The sequence below is a fragment of the Manacus vitellinus genome, unplaced genomic scaffold (genome assembly GCF_001715985.3).
Source record: "Manacus vitellinus isolate BGI_N305 unplaced genomic scaffold, ASM171598v3 scaffold_104_pilon, whole genome shotgun sequence".
NCBI lineage: Eukaryota > Metazoa > Chordata > Aves > Passeriformes > Pipridae > Manacus > Manacus vitellinus.
In genome coordinates, this window is record NW_021938821.1 from 685,318 (window position 1) to 701,859 (window position 16,542).

The 16,542-nt window shown below is 43.9% G+C and overlaps 1 long non-coding RNA gene across 1 annotated transcript; it reads left to right on the plus strand.

Annotated features, from left to right (window-relative positions):
• Positions 1-681: 681 nt before the first annotated feature.
• On the plus strand, positions 682-15,855 carry LOC108644269. The gene is made up of 4 exons (XR_001923174.1): positions 682-857; positions 5,140-5,323; positions 7,486-7,594; positions 15,768-15,855. It is a non-coding gene; the product is annotated as an uncharacterized LOC108644269 (long non-coding RNA).
• Positions 15,856-16,542: the final 687 nt, after the last annotated feature.

The following is a 16,542-nucleotide window of genomic DNA, read 5'->3' on the forward strand; positions in this document are numbered from 1 at the left end:
TGAGCTTGTGTGCTCTGGCAGCACAGATGGAGTGTGCTGTCATTAGGACTGTTCGTTGCCTGTTGGAACACACAGCATATTTCTACCGTGGCATCAACAGTTTCTAAGAACTGAGGTCAAAATAAACAGGTTGTAGTTGGATACAGGAACAGTCTGGGAAACAACTTAAAATTCCCTGCTTAGGCATTATGGTATTCCTAGATCCGTGGGTCAAAAGGCAGGGCTTTCAGCAAAGGCTCGTCCAGATTTCTGCTGGTGAGTGCAGATCCTCATGGAGTTGCAGGGGTACGCTCCATAAGTTTTCTAGAGAGATTGATGCATGTACGCAGAAATGACCTTAATTTAAATAAAGAAGCAAATTTAAGCACAATAATTCCACGCTGTTTCTCTTAGTCTCTGTAGTACTTGAGCCAAGTGGGAGCGATGTCCTGGTGCCCATTTGAAAAGGGCATATTTCAGTTAGAACTCAGGCTCCGCTGCAGGTGTGGGTGGCACTGAAGGCGACAGGGCTCTGTGCAGGACTGACAGCCTCTGGCAAACCTTCTGGAAGTGGTTGGAATTGCTACTGCCCCAGCCTCCCCACTCCACCCTGTTCCTGGGGACTGGGGCTTCCTCAGCAGAGCCTGTGAGGGGGGCGTGTGCCCACACCTGAGCTGCTTCGTGTCCCCCCCACAGGTCCGGCTGGAGCCCTTGGAAGTGCGTCACTCCCTGCGGAGCTGCTGCGGCGTTCCCGAGGGCTGTGCCTGCGGATCCAGCGTGGAGAGCCCCATCTCCAGCAGCCAGGTGGAGCAGACACCCAGGGAAAAGGGACTTCGGTGTGGGACAGAGCTCAAATGTCAGTGCCCCTTCCGCCACGGGTAAGTATTTACCAGATCAGCCCATACATAGACTCAGATTCCAGGTGATTCCTGGCCCCAGGGAGATGAGTGGAGTTTTAGCCAGGGATATCAGCGAAAGCAGGGTTTAATTTGTAGTGTTTAAAAAACCAGCAAACTTTTACTTAACAGAAGAAATACTTGGGATGATTTTGGCTTGAGAGAGCTGTAAGTAGATTTGTTTCCTGACAGAATCAGCAACAGTCACTTGGAAAGGTTTACTCATATTTGCCTGGTCACAGTTGGTTTACAACCATTGGAACTCTCTCCCGCTTGTTGGGCTGCAAACACACAAAGGCATAGCAAGCCACTAGATGTTAGAGAATATTCTCATGGGTTTACTTAGAAAATGTTCTCATGGGGTTTTGTTGGGTTTTTTTTGGTGGGAGGATTAAATGTAACTCTAGTTTCAGTGGTTAAAATTAAAAAACAAGGTTATTTTTTCCTTTTCAGAAATGAAACGTTATTGAGCTGTATGGCATGCATAACAGTAAATAGTTAATACAGATATGAGCAGTGAAGTAGGGAAAAGAGGTGTCAAGAGAATTAAGAAAATTTAGAAGACTAATATGGAAAGATGTGTTTAATTCTTTTAAGAGTGAAAAAGACAACCTTCCCGTATTCTTTGTTGCTTCCAGTTTGCTGCTGTTGCCATTCTTGCTTCCCGTGTCGTGAGGAGTTCAGTGGTCTGCATTAGAACCAGAGTAGTAATATTATAATCCCTTCCTTTCCATATGCTCCTTCCACCACAGTGACAGGGAAACAGCACTCCTAGAAAACTCTTTTCACTGGCTGATCTTACTGTCTCCACCAGGTTTTCTTGGCTCTTGCTATGCCCCTACCCACAGTCTGTGTGTAACCCTGTGCCTTTCCATCCTTGGCCCTGGGAGGGCTGGTGCAGCCTCCTTCCCCTGCCCCAGCTCCTCTGCCCTGCTCGCAGGCAGCTGCTGAGGCTGCAGCTCCTCGTGCCCGAGCTGGGAACGCTCTCCTCCCCCTGCCTTGGAGTTGGCTCTCGGCGCCCGCCGCAGATGGTCTGTACCTCATGCATAATAAAGATTTTTTTTTCTTCTGAGGAGGGTTTCTGTGAATGTGAGAGGCAGACAGTCTGGCAAGCTTAGACCTGTGTTTTTATATTTTTTTCTAAGTGAGCCTTGAGGGATGTGTCTGCCATAGTTTGGAACCCCTTAATAGCTAATGGAGCTCAGTAGTGTTTTGGTGCCAGAAGTAGGAACCTGATTTGTCCACTTGATGTTTTCTTAGAGGAAATTACATACATAGGCAAAATGAAGTTAGGGCCCAGCTGGACAAGACAAAGAAATTAAGCAGAGGCATTCCAGGAATTAAAGTGGTTGCTTTAGGAAGGTGGTCTTCTAATAAAGGTATGATAGGTTTGTGCTAGCTGTGTTTGGGACTTGCTTTGGGGTAGGCTGTTAGAGGTGTGTATTTCTTACTAGTCCTAGTAAATGTTTTCCAATGAGTTCACTCTGCACTGCTTTTAGACCTGAGTAATAAATGTCCCCAGGACCTCATGTAAGAGCCAGATGAGCATTTTGAAATTTCAGATGGTTTGGGTTCTAGGTAGCTCAACATTTTCTAATTCCTTTGTGTGGAACTGTGTTGGTAGGGTCACACTCAGCACTCCAGGAGCCATAAAAACAGGCCCATGTGGAGAGTTCTGCTTCATGGGCCAGGCTTTGATTTTCTGTTCTGTGTGGAAGCTGCTTGCCTGCACAGGGCTGTTCTTGATCCCTGCAGTTTGCTTTGGGAGCTGAAAATGTACAACATATGCGGGAAGAAAATAGCGGATATACACTTATACCAGCACTTTTAGCAGCTGATTTGACCCCCATGAGAAAGGATATGTCAAGGTCAGATATGGGGTTGCGTGTTTTAAAAGATAAGAGGAAAAATGTTCTGAACAAAGTTGGATTTTGTTCATGATGAGGAAGAGTTTTTTCCAGATATTTCACTCCTCTGTTTTTCATGTTAGTGCAGTCCAAAACTGACTTGTGGACTGTGCAGTGTTTGCTAAAGTACTTTGAGATTTAAGTGTCTGAAACTGCCAGCTCCTATAAAGAAAAAAACCCACTGGTGTCAGATAAGACACTTTCCCAGGGCCTGAAGGGTGTCAGAGTAAGGGGCTCTAAGGAGTGAGCAGAGCAAATAAAATATTTTGAGAAGAGACAAGCTCCAGAGAAGATGTTACTTAGACAGCAGTGGTCAGCAGCACAGGATGGTCTTAGACTCGTCCTCCAGGCTGGAAGGGGCCTCAGGAGGCATCTCGTGCAGCCTCCTGCTCAAAGCAGGGTCGGCCCCGGGATCAGACCAGGCTGCTCAAGGCTTCATCCAGTTGGATCATGAAAGCCTCGGAGCGTGGAGACTGCATATCCTGCCTATGCAGCCCCTTCCATTGCTTGACTGACTTTTTGAGCTGCTAGGATACATGTTTTAAGCATAGAACACGAGGGTTAGAGATATACTTAGTCTTAAAAATTAAGTGTCGTGTAATTGCATAACTGCAGAAGCTGAGGCTTTAAGAACAATACTGAATATCATGAAATTTGTGATTTGATTTTAAAATTAAGCAACATCTATAAGATCAAGAGTCTGCTGCTTTTGTAAAGCAAATGTTCATCTAAGAAGAGTTTTTTCAAATAGTGAACCATATCTGTAAAGTTCTGAAATGATAGCTGCTATTATGTGCTCCTCTGCTTGGCACAGTAATTAAAGTGTACATTAGTGCTCTGAGACACGTGTTTAGAAGTATGGATTGAAATTAATCACCCTGCCACTATAGAAATTGCTTGCTGAGTCCAACAGCATATGTGTTGCTGTAGACAGTTGGTGTTCATGTATTCTGCATGGGTTCTGTTAAATCTAATATTTCATATAAAAAATATAAAAAGACATTTAATTGTATTAAAGATATGTAGGGGTTATTTACATATTGAACTGGACTGGGACAGGCGTTTTTAAAGGCAAATCTTGCACTGTAACAACCACTAAGGATTAAATTGTCAAGCTACTCATACTGCTCTAGGGGTCATTGAGGTGTCTGCAGGCATCTCTGTGAGCGGGGCAGCAGGAGCTCCTGCCTCTGCAGTGGGGGTCACCCCAACCAGGTTTGCACATCCACACTGCCTGTGGGGTGAGTCCCTGGGGAGCGCCGGGCACGGCCCTCAGCGCTGCAGGGTGGGTTTGTATTGGGGGGGTGAGTCCCTGGGGAGCTCCAGGCACAGCCCTCAGCGCTGCAGGGTGGTTTGTATTTGGGGGGTGAGTCCCTGGGGAGCTCCAGGCACAGCCCTCAGCGCTGCAGGGTGGGTTTGTGCCATGGGGTGAGTCCTTTGGGAGCTCCAGGCACAGCCCTCAGCGCTGCAGGGTGGGTTTGTGCTGGGCTGAGCTCCCGGGGGAGGCCCGTGGCTGCTGAGATAGCTCTGCAGCCATTGATGGGGTTGCAGTGTGGGCTCCATCTCCGGCTTCCTGGACAGCCCCAGTGTGCTCAGGGAAGGCTCAGGCTGTGCAGTTACCAAGTGAGGTGCCACCACTGCCTGCGCCACCGGCGCTCTGCCTGCCACACAAACTTTGTACTGAACGTTCCCGAAGGTGCTGGCGAGGCGCTGATGTCAGCGCTGTCGCGGAGCTCTGCTCGCTCCGCTGTGCTCCGTGCGGTGCCCAGGGCAGGCGGTGTCCCCTGCCCGGGGCAGGCGGGTGTCCTGCCGGGAGGCGGGTGTGCCTCCCGGGCTGCACCTCCAGTGCGCAGTGGCGGGGAGGGCCGGGATCCCGGGGAGCTGCGGGGCTGCTGCTCCCGCAGGGACTCTGCAGGCTCCGCACTAAGGGCGTCGCTCCGCGCAGCGCGATCTCACGGACTGCGAGAGGGGGCATCGAGCAGGAAAAGGACACGAAAAGAACAGAGTCGCTGGCTGGGGAACTGTTTGAGAATTGCTGCCCTTGCCAAGTTAAAACGTGTGCACAAAAAATGTCTCGTTCTTCCCTGCCTATGCTCCAACATAGGACCCAGTTAAAAAAATGACTGTTTTTGTAAAAGTCCAACTTCCAGATGCTCACTGGTGTACACACCTCTTAGCATGTTCAAGATCTAAATGCAGTGTTCAGGCAGCCTTTCTTTCACAGCTAATATTGATATGCTGCCCCAGAGTTACAAAAGCAGAGAAAAGAAAACCCTGACAGACATTTTGTGCTTCAGTTGATACATATTTGCATATTTCTGCATGGTGAAAGTTGTTTTTTTTAATTATTTTTGCAGCCTAGCAGCCTGGATGTAGTCGTCCTGTCAGAAGTATGAAATTTACAGCAGAAGAATTAATTTAACACCAAAAAAGCTCTCCCTCATCTGAACTGTCATTCAAAATGCACAATGAAAATCACCAAGGAGGAGTTTTCTACCCCACTGTCTACAGGACTCCTGGAAGAATCTTCTGAAACTTGCGGTAAGTTTTAGAGACAAAGAGCAAACAGCTTAGCTGTAAAGTAGAAGCTGATGCAAAGGTGTAGTTCTAGGGCAGAGAAGATCCTGTGTGTGCACTGATCTCTCTGCTGAGATGTCTGTAGGAGGAATGGCATGTGAGAAAATTTCAATGCAATATTTGTTTAAGTAATCAAAGCAGAAAGAATAAGTCTAAGTTTATACCAGGATTGAATAATATATATATATATATTTGAAGGAATATATATATTTGAAGGAATTGCTTAGTATTTAAAAATGAAAGCTTATATTATATTTTCTTTATTCTTTTGAAAATATATGTCAAAGTACAGAAATGTTTAACTATGAAAAATAAGTGATAGTGTAAGCAGGACAAGCAGGAACTGCTGAGTAGGACAATGTATTTTGGCCTGGTTAGCTCCTGAGAAATAGCTGCAATATTTGCACTGTGTTCAGTTAATGCCATTGCTTTGTCCTTAGTGGTTTTGTTTTGCATTCAGCAGTGGTATCCATCCTCTTACATTTGGTGAATTAAATTCTTCCACTGTGTTTCCTAATTGCTCTGTCAATGTAGTACAGGTGGTTAGGGTGTCATCAGGATCCCTTCTCCATCACTGTGGTCATAGGATTTTGTATGGAGCATTTTCCAGAGGCTATCAGTATGTTCTATTATACAGGACTCCTTTCCTCCTGCTTCTGTTTCAGGTCCTAGATATAACTAAAATCCACACCAGAAACCTTGCTTTCTAAGTGCTGGGCACAGCCATTAGTGGTGCAGGGGTTCACATTCAGGGCAGTATAAAGTGCTGCTGCTGACAGATAATGGAAAGCTCGCTTTATAGCCTTAGGAGTTTGGCCAGGGCATACAAAGAATTATTTTACATTTGTTTATAGTCAGACAAGTTTGCAAGTAAGACAGTAACAAACAGAAGTGTTCTTGCAGCCTTTGCAGCTCCTCTTTCTTGTTAGCATCAAAGAGAATATTTGTGGTAGAATGCATAGGAGTCAGTAATGAGTGTGGGGGAATCAACAGCATGAAGATTTATTTTTGTGTTGACTCTGGTTATCCCCTATCCTCCCATGATGGGTGCCTTTGCAGGCCAGGCAAAGCATGCGTGTTTCCCTGGTCTGCTCTCCCTCCAAATGCTGGATGGGAGCGGTGGCTGGGCACTGGTACCACACTGTGCACTCCAGAGCACCAGAGGCATTAAGGAACATAGGCAGAGCCTTATGTAACCATGACATCAGTGGCTTATTTCTGGCAGTGACTCGTGTAAATTAGCACTGGGGATGGAGCCCTCGTGCTGCTCTGTAGCCTGCATGGCCCCCCTGTGCATTGCATCAGGAACGTGAAAAACCCTCCCAGGAATCCTGGCACGGGGGGATATTATTTTGTTTTGCATAGGAAGCATGTATGTGGGTGAATATATGTGTTGCATACATGTGTGTAAATATGTAAAGTGGCTTGCATTGCCTGTGTCTGGGGGCAAAGCCTCATGTGTGACAGACCTTTTAACTTCGGGAGTTGTGCATCTTTTGTGTCGGCTCTGAGGCAGTGGAGATCAGCTGAAATGTCAGTCCTAGGGGGTCACTGCTGGGTAAGAGAGAGTTGCCACGATCCCAGTTTCTCTGAGGGCCCTTGGGTCCATGATTGGATTCCTCTCACAGCTTGGTCCAAGCCAGCATGTGTTTTATGGCTGTAAAGCCCATTTATCTCATGCTTTCACCTGGGGATGCCAGTCTGGGGCTGTGCAGATCTGCTGAAAAGGTACCTGCGGGTTGGGACTTTCAAGGCCTTAAATAACTATATAGAAAGATAACTTCTGTTGAGGAAATGTTACCCCTTTCCTCATTTCTGTCTTTTTTTATGTCTTTCATTGTGTGTCAGTGGTGCTGAAAAACTGAGATTTGGGTGTCCGTATATTTTATACTGAATTTAAAACATAAACAGCTCACCGTAAGAATCTTCTTATAAGAAAGTTGAGAGAGAGAAATCAGTTAAAAGGTGGTTGTTCTTATTAAGAAAACAGTGAGTTATTATTGCTACCTCTGACATACATAAGTCTAGTAATACATATATCTCTTTAGGACTTGACCTCAGAATAAATTTCAAGATCAGAAACTAAATTAAAATCTTCTAAAACTTGATCCTCATGTATTTTTAAGGAAGTGGTCTATTCCAAGAACTCTAATATACGAAGTCTTGTTAAGGTTAAAGTCTCTGCAGGCTGAAGTTCATTTTTTGAAGAAGAAACACAGTTAACAGTAAAATCAGGTAACACCCAATGATATTGCAACAACTAGTTAATTCAAATAAATTCGTAGTGAGAACATCTTCAATGTATACAAAAATACTAGCTTCTCTTTTTATTGGTGTGTTGATACACAACTTTCTCAGTAATAATATACTTTATTTTGGAAAAAAACTAACCTTTGTGTCTTCACTAACAAACCTTGAATACTCTTCTGACTGTTCTCTCATTCTGTTGGTTCTCACGTATTCACGTGAGAATTTTTTGACTCATACTTTAAAAGTATTTTAACACTCAGTAAACCTTCTTTCAAATACACTTGCTCTGGATACTCTCAGAGGGAGGAAGAGCCATTCTCCCGTGCTTCCCATGTCCTGGGTGTGTGCAGTGACTCTGGCAGCTGATGCTGCATTGCTCCAGACAGAAATAGAAAGATAAATCAGTAAATCTGGCCTTGTATTACCTGTTGCAAAGTGAGAAATGAGGCATTTTAAAATCAGATGCGAGCACAGGATCCAACATGGTTTGCTTACTCCCGATTTGTCAGTTCTGGCCCAAGGAGTGTGGTGTTCTCAAACCCAGCCGAGGGCAAAGGCTGGCCCTGTGCCCGTTAATTTTCTGCCAAGTTATTTGGATGTGTTGAGGTAAAGAAAGAGGTTTTGGTTGTGTGGAATTTGGTTTTTTCCTGAGCCGCAGAAAGCAGATTCCCTTGTACACAGGCCTTAACTGGGTTGGTGAGCTGTGAGTCCAGGAAGGGGACAGTGCCATTTGAACACTCAGCTCTCTTTGGAAGAGCTTCACAAATCCCAGGCAAGGCTGGGCCTCCTGAGATGGTTGGCATTATCAGGGCAGACATCTACAAAACCGGGTTCAAGCACTTATCTGGCCTCTCTGCTCTTCTTTTTATTTAGAATTTCAGTTCTCTGGAGTATCACTGGACAAGGAAATGGTGTGTCCACAAAGTTCAGATTTAGTAAACTGATAACAATAACAATAAACAATAAATTACTGAAAAAGAGCATGAAAGAATAAATATTTTTAAATGTATTTTAGATTTAAATGTACCAACTGTGCAATATATTATTCTCAAGCTCTGGAATGAGGCGCTGGGACTGACATAACTTGCCCTGACTATTCCCTGGATTAAAAATTCCTGCTGTTTGGATTCTGTCATGAAATGGTTGGCATCCCAGCAGTCATGACAAGTGTATAAGTTGGCAAGGAATTAAAAATGATGGTGCCTCTGAAGTTTAGCAGGAGGTTTCCTGCCTGGGGATGGCAGGCAGTTGTAGCTGTAGTTGTAGCTTGTCTGTGCAGCAGCTCATTTCTGAAACAAAGCAAGCTTGGGCGCGTGTTCCACTTTGTCATAGGAACTGCTACATTTGGTTTTCTTTGAGTGTTTTCAGGCACTGGAGTTTTCATGTGCCCACTTCTCCTTTTTTTCTTGTTGTTTTGTTAATAAATTAAATCTGACTACAAGATCCCTCTGCCTCTAAACTGCAGTAAGGGCTGCTTGAAAAAGCATGAGCCTCCTAAAATTTTTACCCTCAAGAGGAAATAACTGATTTTTTGTTTGTCTTTGATCCAGTCACATCAATGTAATTTTCCTTCTTCAAACAATTGAGCCTGCAGTTCATTATAGTGCAGGACCGGAACCCTTCTATTACCTTATTTTTAGCAACAATTACATTAAACCTTAAAGTTGCGTTTGCGAGAAGAAGGGCCTGCACCAGCCCCAACTCTGCTCTCAAACCTTGCTCTGGCTGAGCCCCGGGAGAGGCAGTGGCAGATTGAAGCCCAGCACCTCTGTGCTGAGAGGAGCAGCTGGACGGGAGGGCCCTTGGCTGCTGGGGCTCCAGGGTTTCTCTGGGGCCAAGTGGTGCCCTCGCGGAGCCATTTCCAGCCTGGCCTCTTTGTTTGCAGGACTTTCCCTTGCTCTCCTCAAGGCTCTCAAGGAGCTCTTAGTGCTTTGGAGTGCCCTGAGGGGACTGTGTCAGCCCTGGGGCCGTGTGGGACCCCCATGGAAGCGCTGCCTGTGCTGTGGATCTCAGTGCCCTCCTGCCCCCCAGCATCAGGGAGCACCATGATGCCAGGCCAGTGCATCCCTGGGGGGCACTCACTGGAGCTCCTGAGCCTGGGACAGCCAGGGGCTCTGCAGGACTCTGCTCTTGCAGCTTTAGCATCTTCCCAGAGCACAGCCTCGGGCTTCTTCACAGCTTATGTACTCGATTAAAACATCATTTCCCTTCAGCTCATGGAGCTTAGAAGCTCTTAGAGGCATGAATTAATGGAGAGACAGGTTGTGTCTGCTATGGAGTTGAGGAGCTGTGCTTCAGAGGAGAAAAATCGTTCTGCCAGGTGATTTGTTAGGTTCAAGCATTGCTTCCAGAAGTTTTCAAGCAACAGTGTTTATCTGCAGTTGGGACTGACGGACACCATCACTTCTTCTTAGGAAACGTGCCGTTAGAGGATGTTGTAGTTTTCCTAAACACGGCCCTTGGAAGTCTAGGAAGAGAAAGGCACTGCTGAGGCAGGAGGGAGGTGAGGGAGAATAGTGCGTGAGATTTGGAGGTGTCTGCCAAGCTTGAGAGAACAACCTCCCATCACAGTGGCTGTGGCAACCCAACTGGAACTTGGAAAGAGGAGCATAGTTTGAAACATTGGATATTTTACTCTCATTGTACCTGATTGAAATATCCAGGTATTGCAGGTAGTAAAGCTCTCTAAATACCCATATTAAAGTTCACTGCAAAAATATGGAGCCTTCATGTTATTTACCTGACATACTGTGCTCAGAAACGTGGTTGGCATCCAGCAGGCCCAGAGACCCACAGACAGGAAAAAATCTGATTAATAGCACCAAGAAATGGGCAGAGTAACCCCCTGCAAGGAACCAGACCCCTCGGAATGCAAAACTACCAGGCCAGGAAGATTTGAGGCGCATGTGGAAGAGCTGTGTCTGTATATGAGCCTGACAAAGGGAATAAAAATGACAGAATGAAGGTACAGCTTTACGTTTTCACAGGATAAAACAGAAGAGTGAAATAAAATATACAAACCCTGAAAGAGCTGGGGAAAATATTTGAGGAGAATGTACAGGAGGCAGCAGAGGAATACTAAAAGCAAGAAATAGAGAAGAGCATAGATGCTTTCATTGTATTGCAGAAAGTTCTGGTGTGCACATGTACGTTAGAGACATAAAAGATCTCCTAATTAGAGACAGGATCATTTGTGGGACATGTGATTCCAGTTTATAGGAGGAATTGCTGAAAAAAAGACATCCAACCCTAAAGGAATGAATCAAAGAACAAGAGCAGCTGAACTGTCCAGGGAAAGGAGCAAAACAGCGACCACTCTTACAGGACACAGGCTGTGCTTAAAATGAGTCCAGGAGACAGGGAAGAGCTGGGCTTGGGAGGGATGAATCTGAGAGCAGGGCACAAAAGGGGAGTGCCATTTGGGGCTGCTGGGAACAGGGCCACCAGGGTTCATTGAGCAGCAGGACCCTGGTGTCTGGCTGACGCCTCGTGGGCTCTCCCTCCTCGCAGGGAGAGAGGAGGCAGAAGGAAAAGCGCCCAGCCAGGTGTGGTGGGGCAGCAGCAAGGTGGAAACCTGCTCTGTCTCAGCAGAACAGGAAGCAGCAGGCTGTTCTGGAGCTCAGCATGTCTGAAGGAATATGAAATCAAGCTGCCAGCCTTTAGGTGTCTCTGGGTTAGCAACCTCTGCTCAGTCACCAAATGTTGCATGAAAAGCAGAACTGTCAAAGGAAAGCTGGGGTGACCTGTCTGCACTTCCGAGAGAGGAGAAGCAGGAAGATAATGTTTGAAAGAGGCACCAGGAAGTTAATCTGTCTGAGCGTGACCTGAATGTTACCCCATATTTTTTTTTTGTTTCTCTACGCCGTTCTCTAAAGAAAAGCCAATTATTTTTCAGAAGAATAGGGGCCTCTCATGTTGTTATTCATCATGTGGCACATGAAACACCAACGCTAACTCCGAAACTGCGAGTTAACCTTGTCCTTTCATCACGTATGGTCATCTCATCACTAGGCTGGTGACTGCTCAAAGCTGCCTGAAAGTGGTTGGGCCCCAGACAACTGAACTTTTATGCATCAGTACAAAAGCAGCAAAGAAGATGAGAAGGAAAACTTGTTTGTCCCAAGGGATGCAGCATAGTGGTTTGAGTAGTCCTGCCTAGAAAGTCACTTGTGGCTTTTATAATAAGGAACTTAAGGTTTGAATTTTCAGACTTATTAGCTGTACATTTGTTTGTTTTTTATTAACTTAATATACTATGTGCCACATTTTCCTTGGGGTATTGAGTCAAGTGATGGATTCATCCAGTTTAGCTCTAAATGCGTGGGCTCTCTTTTTCATAAAACTTTGAAGAGATTTGGGTCTCAAATTTCCAGAATGATTTTATTTTATGCCTGTATATTTTGGTACAGCAACTAATGTTTTCTGTCCCGTTTCCTTTCTGAGAATACATACTTCTGGCTAATGTAGAGAGGGAATGTAGATTTTGTTTGTTCTCTTTCTTGACCCGTGAGAATTAGAGTTGTCTTCTTATATGAGCAGACACAGTTATACCACTTTAGTCTACAAAAGAGTCACTGGAAGTTTCCAATCCCCTAGCTCTCTGCTTCAATGGAAAGAAAAACAGGTTTTAAAAAGTGTGAGAAAGATATGGCTATTAAGCTAATCCAGTATACTTCATCTAGCTGCTAAAAATCTCGACTGTTAAAAGTGATTAAATGTAATTGCATCAGTAAAGGTGGTGTAAAAAAACCCCTGAGTTTCATTAGAAGCTATCTTTAGGAAACCCTGATTCCTTGGCTTACAAAGTTACATATAACATTGCTGTTTTATTTTGGGAGTGCTTTGAAGGTTTCTTAAACCCAGGGTTACATAGAAAGAATAAATAAAACCCAGCAGGACAAATACACAGTTCTGAAGTATTCTTCTAGGTTTCATTATATGTCCACAGTGCATGTGCTTTATTCAAAAAGAAAATTGGGCACAAAATTGAAAAGTTAATGGATAAATATTCAACTATCTTAAAGAGCTGACCAAATAATAAAGATATTTGGAAGAAAAAACCAAATTAACAAACCACCACCTGTGTGGTGGATAAAATTGTCATAAGATGGAATGGAAGGACTCCTGGTAATTTCAGGTAAAGCTATTGAATTAATTTTTTTTTACATTCTTCAGTTTGAAAATTAATCTGTTCATTATTTTAAGAGCTGAAAAACAAAGTTGCCAAACTTTTTCTCGTTTTCATATCTTTAAAATCTGAGGTGTACCATGTCCATAACACTGCACAGTATTTATAGAGAATTTAAAATTTCTCCAAGTTATGCTGTCTGAAAAAACTCTTCTAGACAGTAAGATATTAACAAATTCATCAGTTATGGTCTAATGCAGAACGCCACATGCTGTTTTGTATCCTTGGAGCTGAACTGGATATTTGCACTTTTGGGTTTGTTTTGTTAGATTATGAGAAATTGTGTAAACTGAAACAGTGAAATACTGAGAATTACAAAATAATCTGATTCTTACATAGCTTTGGCACTGCCAATGTTAAATGTTACTGCAGGTATTTATTGCAAGAGCCTCAGTTACTGCAAAGAGAAAAGTACAACAGTGAGCCTTGTTTGCTTAGAGAAACCACATACTCCCAGTGTGTTCCGGGGGAATAATCACACACTTCTTGTGGGTATTCAGGAGAAGTGATAATTCTGAAGCAGAGAATGCTATTGATAATGTTTCCATTGGGAAACACAGTAAAAATGCATTTAGCTGTTCCCCTACATGAAATTTAAGCAAAGTTTAAGTCTAGATCGTGCGTGGCCTGTGGTGAGATGTTGAACTAAACACTGATGTGTCTTCTCCACATAAAGGCACTTTCTGCTTAAAAGTTGCTGGAGATATTAAAGCCATGAAAATGTGTTGATATTTAGGGCATTTAATGAAATATTCAAAACATGTAAGTGCACAGACACGAGGTAGACACGCACTATGCAACAAAAAGATGATGAAAAGTCAGTCCCTTCTGAATTCGTTATTTCTGTTCTGTTTAACTATTTGCCTCTTACTTTGAGAATCCCAGTGTGGAAAAATATTTTTATAATCTGTTTGGCATTTTTGGCCCTCATGCAATTTTGATTCATGAGTTGAAATCCTGTTGCCGTGGAAATCAGCTGAATTGTTGATCAGCTTTGAATTTCTCCCACAAATGGAGGCAACTGAGGATATCATCTAGGCCAGTTCTGTACATGATGTTGGCCATAGTGTTCTCCCTTTTATTCCATATGAGTGGGAGCTGTATTTCAGTGATGGTGGAAGTCAAGATTTCCCAATGTTACTGCAGTGAGTTCACTCATATCAAGGGCAATGAGGGTGTTTGGCAGAGATGTTTGAGCTGAAAGGAGCTGCTCGTCACCCACATAAATCCCACTGGGCACAGACCTCCCTTACAGACAGCGCACAGGAGGAAAAGCAAGGTGCCCAGGACTTGTCCAAGAGATCACCAGGGGTTTTCCCCCAGATTTCTAGAAGAAAAAAGGCAAGGCAGCAACTCTGAGGTGTGTAGAGAGCAGTGAATTGTGCTGCCCAGCGTTCAGAGCTGGCAGATGTGCTGCTGTCACTGCAAGGTGCCCATGGCAGGCTCTCGGGAGGGTGCCAGGGCAGTGACAGAGAGCTGTGCTCCCTCCTTGCCTGACCTTTGGAGATCTGCTCACGGGGGTGAACCTGGCAGTTCTCTGGGATTCTGCCCACAAGTGGGAGGTTGGTTGCTGGGCAGCTCTTGGCCAGTTGTCATCATCAGCTGTCCACAACTTCCTCTGCCCCTGCCCCATACCAGCACCGCTAGCAAGGGGTGTAGTTTTTCTCTGATGACTTTCAGAACAGCTGAAATAAAAATAAACACTGGTTTTTAGGAAGTCAAAAAAACCAAAACAAAACCACTTATAAAATATAAGCTTGATATATGACTTGGGAGGAGGGGTTTAGGTTAAACTGATTTTATTAGAATTATGCGAGGAAGTGAAACTCGGAGTGCCAGCTCTGTGTCTCCTTGTCTCTGCCCCACGACTGGGAGAGAGGGATGGGGTAGGAATTGGCTGCTGTGGGCGGGGTGGGACAGGAATGTGCTGCTGTGCTGCTCTCCCAGGCCCGGGGCTGGCAGGGGGCAGTGAAAGCAGAGCCGTCCCCGCGCTGGGAGTGCCAGGTGCTGGACCTCGGCAGTGCTCACACTCGGAGGGTATTTCTGGCTTTCCTCAGCTTTGATCCTGCCACTGAATCTGCAGGGGTGCAAAAATCCACCCACACAGATCCGATGTCAAAATCCTGGCCTTAATTATTTATGGTTTGCTTTGGACAAATTACTGTTCTCTCTGCAATAACCACAGTTATTACCAGAAATACAGAACAATCTAAATCATACATATATACATTATGTAGGTATGACATTTATTTTTTTTTAAGGCTGTAACTTTATTAATGAGTTTTGAGGCTTAACTGAAATTCTCATTTCTCAGTCTTACCCTGTGCTGCTTTTTACCTGACCATACTGGTCTAGATCTACAGCAATTAATTCTCAGAAGAAAACAGCTCATAATGTTTATAACCTGAAATCCAACTTAGAACTGAAAAAACATCCAGCTTTATACACCTTGCACCAAGATCCTAGTGGTTTGTTAAACTGCAAATGGACTTTACTAGTTTCCTGCACAAGAGAGACCCCCTTTTTTAAATGTCTCTGGACTCTGTTCACGAGACTAATCCATCTCAAGTTAAATCATTTTCATCTGCGCCTAAATAAAAAATGAATCTCTTATGAAAAAAACCCAAACTTTTTAACATAGGACAGTACATTTCATGAAACAAAAGTAAAATCAAAATTTTACAGCAAAATCAAGCATGCTACTGCAGAGCTAGGCAATGCCAACCAACACCATTCTTTAATTAGAGTAAGTCAAACTTTGTGGCTTATGTGTTTCCCAAAGTCTTTTTCTTTATTTCTTTTCACCTTACTTTTTCCTAAATTTTTAATCATAAATTAATGCTGATATGTTTGCTGTCCTAATGGTTACAAATAGGCTCACAGCAGTTGAATGTTGCTTTAAATTTGGATTCTTGTCTTCATTTTTTTCCCTTAGTAGAACCATGTGAAAACATCTACTCTCTTCAATAGTTCGTAGGTAGGATATTGCCAGCCTGGTCATTTCCCTTCTTGCATGTGCTCAGTTGGAAGTCAACTAAAAATCAGCAGAAGCTTCCAGGTAATTCTGTGCCTGCTTAGAATTATGTAAAATTGAGTTTTGTTTGAAGTTAAAATCTGCACCCCAACTTTCAGTGAGGTGCCAGCCTGGTACTCTAAAGCATGTTTCTGATTATTTGGTTTTGATCTGATGGGAGAGTAGCACTAGTTCTGGTTTCCAAGTTAATGTATGCTTCTGGCTCTGAGGTTCCAGTGCAGTGTGTTATGGATATGGATTGCAATCCCAGTCTCAGTGTCCAAAACAGTCATGGGAAATACATGTTTTGCACATGTTATTATTGAGGAAAACCAAATGGCAGTAAAAGTACTTCAGAATGGAAAAAAGCTTTCTAGTAAAAATCACGTTTATGTGAGTGACCTGTGTGAAAATCACAGAACCTCACAAAGCACGGCGGATCTGTCTCATCAGAAACAGTTCACTCGCTGTTCAGTAGAGAGCATTTGCAGTTTTAAAAAATATAATACAGCATTAGTACTTTTCCAGGTTATTAAACAATGCAGAAGACCTTTTCTAGTTTAGTACGGTTAGTTTTTATTTTCAAATCATGGTCGTGTTTGATACTTCCTTCAAAATGTTCTTAAGCTTTCAGAATTGCACGTTCCAGAGCTTTGGTTCTCTGCAGGTTGTGTTGGAACTGATTGTTTTCTAAGCCTGAACTAAATCTCTTGAAGGGTTCCTCAGTCTTCT